The 7,912-nt window shown below is 36.6% G+C and overlaps 1 pseudogene; it reads left to right on the top strand.

Moving 5' to 3' along the window:
* The first annotated feature begins 4,276 nt into the window (after positions 1 to 4,276).
* LOC103739741 lies at positions 4,277 to 6,116 on the top strand (annotated as a pseudogene).
* The last annotated feature ends 1,796 nt before the right edge of the window (positions 6,117 to 7,912 follow it).

Consider the following 7,912-nt stretch of genomic DNA (forward strand, 5'->3'; position numbering starts at 1 on the left):
GATAGATATAGATAGATGATAGATGATAGATACATAGATAGATAGATAGATGCTAGATAGATATAAATGCATATTATATATATGACAGTATGTAAAATTGGGTGGGGGCAGTGGAGGAGGTTGTTGATAGGGGCTGGGAATAAATAAACATAAAATTATATGAAAATTGTAAACATTCAATCAAAAATTTATATTTTTCAATAAAAATTATTCTTCATATCTGTTATTCAAGGATATTTTACTTCAGTTGCATCAAATATGTCTAGAAGCAAAAAAATCTCTATTATAACAGCAATGTGATTAAACACATACTGCACAAGTACACATACATACACACACACACACACACACAAACACACAGCCATAAAACTACAAATTCTCTGTCCATCACTAAATGATTTCTTTTTTAATGGGGGAGTATGGAGGATCAAATCGCATGTGTTGTTCATGAGAGGTGAGTGCTGAATTTCTGACCTCTACTCACAACTTGAAGTGCTTTCTTACAAAGCAATCATCCTAGATTTTAGCAACCATCTTTACGGAAAGTGAAATTACACAACATACTGGTTTGCACTTTCTTACATTACAGATTTATTATTAAGTTCAAGAAATTATATTTTTCATCCTGTTTTAAAATATTAGTTTTCATTTTGCCTCAGAATGTTTTATTCATTGGCAAAACTCCCAGTTCAATAATATAAAAGGAATAAATTATTTACATTTGGATGGCATTTTAGTGGGTTCTTAATTAAGAAATGGTAACCATTTTATTTAGAAAGTAAGAGAACAGATCCATTAACCTCCATAATTTCCAAGATTTATCACTAGGGATGAATTTTAAACTACTGTAATTTTTTTTCATTTTGAGGAAAAGGTCCTTAGGATACTAAAAAAAGTGTTCTTCTAGTTATTTAGATTTACCAAGCATTTAGAGTACTTAAACATAACAGAAGGATATGTAAACATGTAGTTGACTAAGGATGTTTTCTCATTAATTAAATCACCAGTTTTCATTGTTTTAAAGCATTCTAATACTCTGAAAGTTTTATCAAACATATCTTTTTAAAAATGTTTTAATTCATGTGTATGACTATATTACCTCCATGCATGTAAGTGCACTCATATACTTTTATTGAATTTTTTTAGTGTTTCATACAAAACATCTTAATCACCTTTCTGCCCACTACCCCATCTGCATGTTCTTGTAGCCCACCCACCACACCAAATTTCATGCATTTTGACATTTATGTTATGGAATACTGAGTTGTTAGTGTACCCAATGTTCTTCAGTGCAAGCTCATCTACTGGGATATAGTCAGGTTATCTAGAGTCACTCTCTTAAAGAAGATGAACTCTTCCTCACCAAGCAGTAATCAGTTGCTACTAGTTATTTGGCTAAGATTGGGGTCTTCTGCCCTTTTCCTCAGTTCTATGTTTCTGTTGGCTTGAGTTTGCATGGGGTTTGTTCATGCTGACAAAATTGTTGTAGGTTCATATGAGAAAGCTCCCAAGATATTGTAAGACTGTTTTTACATGTTCATATACCTCCTCCCTGGCTCTTATAGTCTTTCTGCTCCCTCTTCTGCAATGGTCCCTGAGCCTTGGGTGGATTAAGCTTAATATAGGAGTACTATTCAGGGACCCAGACTTTGCAGAATCTTTTTCTCTCTGCATTTTCCATTTGTGGCCCTTTGTGTTCATTACCTTATATTGCTTGAGGGAGCTTCATTGACTAGAGTTGAGAGATGCATTAGTATTCTCGCTACCCCCTGTTCCACCATATTCCATGAGCCTTAGGTGTAAAGGTTCCACTTTAGATGTGTCACTTTGGGGTAGAAATTCATAGACAGACATATATTTTCTGTATATGACCTTTTGTGGAACTCTTTAATAGTCTCCATCTGTTGTAAAAAAGTTTCTTTGTTGAGTGGTAACTGACATATTTGTCTATGAATATAAAGATCACTAGCATATAATAGGAAATATTTGTCTAGGTATATCACAGATTTAGGGTTTACTCTAAGGTCTATGACCTCTCCAGCCATGTGTATTTGTCTATGTTTAAAGTGCCAGACATGAGTTCCCTTTAAATGAGAGAATTTTAACTCCAAATATGTAGCTTTTGATTACTTCCATGTTAAAAGTGTCACTACTTCCCCAATATAGTTTGCTGTGTCCATAACTGTTGTGTTTAGTTGGTCTTAAAGATGAGATTGGACCACTGATAGATGTTCTCCCTTAGAAGCTTGCATAGTGATCTCCAAAACTATGATAGCTAGCCTTTAGGGAGAACTATCTAGCTTCTAGGTTTCAGCTCCATTGCCCCAAGCAAGTCCTGTGTCTGAAGACGTCCTGTCTTTAGCAATACAGACTTACCTTCAAGTTCTGAAGGGAATCAAGGTATGTGGCAATAGGCTGTGAATTATAAGAAGAGTGGGTTAGATAGAGAGAGAAGAGAGTTAAATAATGCTTGGTGTGAAAATGAAAACAGAAGGAAATATATTAGTTTAAAAAACTGAAAAATTACACATACACTATCTCTACATGAGTCTATGTGTATAGTTGAGCACTATATAACAAGAAACAGTGCCATATAGGATACACCTTCCTTCAAGTAGTTGGCCAGTCTTGTCCAGGAGACTCCTATAATTCACAGGCTATTGCCACAGACCTTGATTGCCAGTGAAATATTCTAAAACTTAACAGTCACAGTAAAAAGACTTTCTGAATAGAGCTCCAGTAGTGTAGGGATTAATAGCAACAACTGACAAATGGGACATGATGATATGAAAAAGTTTCTGTATAGCAAAGGACACCAACTTTTGGATTCATAGACAGCCTAAACAGTGGAATAAAATATATTTCTAGCTATAGATCTGATAGTGGGTCAATATATAGACTATATAAAAAACTTTTTTAAAAAGCTAAACATTCAGAACACACCCACAAACAACTGAAAATTGGGACAAGGAGTGAAGCAAAGAGTTCTCAACGAATGAAACAGAAATGGCTGAGAAATATTTTTTAATGCTCAATATTTTTAGCTTTCAGGGAAATGGAAATTAAAATTACTTTGAGATTCTCCCATACCCTAATAGAATGACGAAGATGAAAAAAAACCCACAAATACAAAAACAATGAAAAATGCTAGTGAGGATTTGGAGAAAGGGGAACACTTAATCACTGCTGGTGGAAGTGCAAACTTGTGCAGTGACTGTGGAAACCTGTGTGTTAGTTCCTCAAAAAGCTAAATTTGGATCTTCCATGCTATCCATCTGTACCATTCCATATCCTACTACAGAACAACCCATTCATTCATGTTTACTGCTTCTTTACTGACAATAGCACAGAAATGGAAACAATCTAGATATCCTTCAAGTGATGAACTGATAATCAAAATATTGTGTACTTACACAATATGCTATTTCCAGCTGTTAAGAAAAATGAAATTATGATAGTTTCACATAAATGGATGGACTGGTACTAATTTTCTTGACTCTCAGACTCTCAAAGAAAAATTTCACATGTTCTCTCTCATAAGTGGATTCTAGTTTTGAATCTTCAGGTACATGCGTTTCAGTTGGAAAATCGATTCAGTTGGAAATTTCATGTCAAAAACTAGTAATTGCCCATGGGTACAGGGGCTTTATGGGAGGGGAGATTGAATGTAGTAATGTAAAAGGGAATAATCAAATAGGAAGGATTAAATGGGGTGAGGAATATCAGGGTAGTGATTATGGAGAGTGATAGCTAATGCTTAAGGTTTTTTGAAAAATCCATAAAATATACAAATATAAATGGAGTTACCCTATAACCGGGTGACAGTGTCCCTACCAAGCACCACTGACTATCAAATAAGAGTCCAGTAGAAGAAATGAACTCCCTCTATGAGAGGGAGTTGGTGACAAGAGGTTTCTCATAGACAAACAATACAATACTGTTTATTGCTACTGATATCTGTAAACCACCTGTATTCATCAATATCATTAGAAAGAACCTATTGCTAAAAATGCAATATACCCAAGACATAGAATAAACATTGAGAAATGTGATACTGACCTTGAACTTTTACTTCTATTGGCTAGCTTTCATAGTGCTAGAAGTTGCTATGCATGCTACTGGAAGACAAAAGTAGCTGTGACATTCATTCAGATATCATACTATAAACTTCAATATTAACTGGCCTGGCAATATGTGCCAAGTGGTACAATAGTGAAACAAATATTATGAGATTAATGTATCACTTTTTGTTTGAATATAAAGCCTGCATCAAAAGATGAAGCCCGTACTTGACACTGTCATCAGGACCCAGAACCTGTGGTTAGATAGGTTACAGGTTATAGGTAAGAAACAACTAATCAATATTCTGCTAAATGGACACAGTATTAAGCCAAATCCTAATGAATTATTGTTAATTGTGTATCTCTAAATTCTCATTAGGACAATCAGTAGGCAGAGGCAGGTTGATTCTATAAATTCCAGACCATCTTGGACTACACAGTGTCTAGGATAGTCAGGGATACACATAATGCAATCCTTTCAAAAAAATTGATTTTTGTTTTTCAATTCTTACAACAGATGGTGATTCATACAAAAGCTCCTGGTTAGGTCAACATGCAGAGAAATAACTATGGAGTTCTCACCCCTTAGTAGGACACCCCAATTGCATTTTTTTCTCCCAAGATTCAAAAGTCATTGTTGATGAGGCAATGATTAAAAGCTAGAGATAATACAGTAATACAAGGAAAATGACTTTTCCAGACACAATAGGATAATTACACTTACGAATCCACAAAACAATATTTAAAAACATATTCCAAACAGATTGATTTCCTATTTCCTAATATTTTAATATTTGAGAGATTCATGGATGAGTACTATATTTATGTCACCCCCCACCCCATTGCCCCCCTTATGATCTTTTCTAAATCCCTCTCTGTTTAATGATCTCATCTTCATTACTATTGTTACATGTGGTTTGAATGAGAAGTGTTCTCCATATGCTAAAGTAATTAAAAATTAGGTTAGTTTGTGGCATTCTTTGGGAACAGCCTTGGAACCTTTAGGAAGTATGGTTGAGCTGGAGCCAGCTTGTCACTTCCAGGAGGTTTCAGAGTACATACCCTTGCCCTTCTAGTTTTGCTCTCTCTGCTTCCTGTATAGGCTTGAATATATGAGTTGGCACCTTTGCCACCATTTTTCCCTGCCATGATGGTCTTTCATCTTCAGGAAAGATAAGCAAAAATAAACTTTCTTTCCAAGTTACCTCAGTCCTGTTCTTTTGTTTTTGTTTTTGTTTTTTTCTGCAACAACAATAACAACAAAAACCTATACAGAAGTGGTCGCCAGAGAGGATGGGTTGTTGCTGTGAAGAACTTGGTCATGTTGTTTTCTGGAGGAATGTGGAAGGGTTTTAAACTTTGGAGTGGAAAAATTTTTGAAGCTTTAAGCAGAGATTGAGGGAACAAGGACTTAAACAATGACTGGAATATTGTGCCAAAATATCTGGCTGCCTTCTTCCTGAGGCATAAGAACTGGCCTGACCAGACCACAAGAGAGTGCTGGCTCTGGCCTCCCTCTGGCATAAGAGCTGAGAATGAAGGGGACTACATGAGAGAATGTAGATCCTGCCTCCAAGTATAGTAAGTGTTAATGCAATTTGGGAGTCTTTTAGATAGACCAACTGAAGGGGTACCCCAGTTGCCTCACCCTGCATCCCTGTTCAGCATAGAAGAAGCCAGAGCAGATTCCCTATCCACAAGTTGGGTAACCTCTTCAGAGGATGATGTGATAGGAATAGGAGGGCATGAAATCTACAACCCCAAAACCATATATATATCACTGAAAGGCCAGGTGCTTTCAGAAGTGAAGTCGCAGCCCTGCCACCAGCCCACCTATCCTGCAAAGGTTGACTAGAGTGCTTATGCCAGAAGTGTCAAGTCATTGTTGCCTGAGCAGATATGCACTTTGCTAAAGTGTCAAACCGCTGACCTGAGAACTTGAGAGAACCTGTCCGGTCAGCTTTTACCAAGTTTGAAGAATTCTCTTTCAGTGGAACCTTTGGAACCAGTTACACTTTCCCACAGATTGTCCTCAGTGGGAGTAAGTTTGCCTGAAAGACATTATGTGGAAGGAGGCCTTCAAGAGGACAAATGCCTTTGTGTAAGTGAACTAAACAATCCTAGAGATCTTTGAAATAATGGGACAGTACTTGAAATATTGTCCTTCACATTCTATGAGAACATCCGTTTGATTATTTTAAAAATATTTTGTTCATTATACATTTTTTATTTTTTTTTGTATGAGTGTATTGCCTGCATGTATGTAAGTGCATCCATTTTGTATAATGCTTGCAGAGGTCAGGAGAGAGCATCGGATTCCCCTGGAAGTGGAGTTATGGTCAGTTTTTGGCCACCATTTGGATGCGAGGAGTTGAACCTCAGTCTTCTGCAAGAGCAGCCAGTGCTTTTAACCACTGACCTGCCTCTTCAGCCCCTTACAGAAGAACCTTTTTAGAGATTTGTGGGAACTATTAGACAGGACAAGCTGTGGTTTAAGACTGTTTTTATCCTGTGATGGAGAAGTTAGTGTTCATTTTCTATAAAAATGTAATGTTGATATCCAAGCCAAAAGTGAAGTCACAGGGAAATCAAAATATCAATTGCTAATAATCCTTTGCATAATATAGAATGTTCAACTAAAACATGGTTCATTAAATAATGCATCTACCTGGGCCTGGTAGCAAAAACCTATAAACCCAGCTACTCAGGAGGCTAAAGTAAGAGATTTGGGATTTCAAGGCTAGCATGGGCTACATAGTGAGTTCAAGATCAGCTTTGATGATTTTGTGAGACCTTGTCTTGAAACTAAAATCCTCAAATGATTTAGTGATATAGATCAGTGGTAGAGAGTTTTCTTAGAATACATAAGACTTTGTATCACTTCTCAGTATTGTGGGAAAGAATGCATGTCCAACTTACTTCATGAGTGTGATACGTTGAGGTGCTATAATGCTGGCAATAGTATAGTATTTCATAAGTTTAAAGAATATATTCTATGAGCTGAAGAAATGGCTCAGTGATTAAGAGCACTGGCTGTTCTTTCACATAACCGGGGTTTGGTTCCCAGCACCCACATGGCTTCTAAAAATCATTTGTAACTCCAGTTCCAGGGGATCTGAAACCTTATTTGGGTCTCCTTGAGCATTTCATACACATGGTGCACTTACATATGTGCAGGTACATTTAAAAACACTCATACACATTAAATAAAAATAAATTTAAAAATATTTTTAAAAAGAATTGGCCTGATAATATATTAAAAAGCAATAGACTAATTTCTAATATTGAATATGTGGATTGATAAATATGGTGTCTCTTATGCAGCTGTATATTTTTAAAAAGAGCAAGTGGGCAGAAAGAAATACAAAATGCATAGATTGGAGAGGAAAAGATTACTAGAAAGCTTAATGATGTAACCAAGCATGTACCGGAATAGAATCTATGATTGTTAAGGAGACTATAGACACTAAGGTAAGGACTACTGATCTACAGAACAATGAGCAATGCAAAAAGTGCCCTCAGGGCAAGACCCCATCTAGATAAGCTTCCAACCTGTGAAAGAGGATCTAAGGTGTTTTCTGCTCCTAAGGAATCATTGTAAAATACAAAAGTTTATTACAATATGGCTGAAAGAACCAAGGTCATCTCAAGGTGGCAACTGAACTTGGCAGTGTCACCTCTATTGTACTGACTTTAAGGGCATGAAAGTTGCAAGAGTGAGGGATGTCATCAATTCCTTCAAGATTTCAGGGAGCCACTGAGCTGAGGCCAATCAGTGTTTGGCACTGGAATCCCTGAACAATGAAGCCTTGACATGCCTTGAGGACCTGAGAGGTAAGCCCATGAAGCTT

Source organism: Nannospalax galili, unplaced genomic scaffold (genome assembly GCF_000622305.1).
Source record: "Nannospalax galili isolate Female #2095 unplaced genomic scaffold, S.galili_v1.0 scaffold79, whole genome shotgun sequence".
Taxonomy (NCBI): Eukaryota; Metazoa; Chordata; class Mammalia; order Rodentia; family Spalacidae; genus Nannospalax; species Nannospalax galili.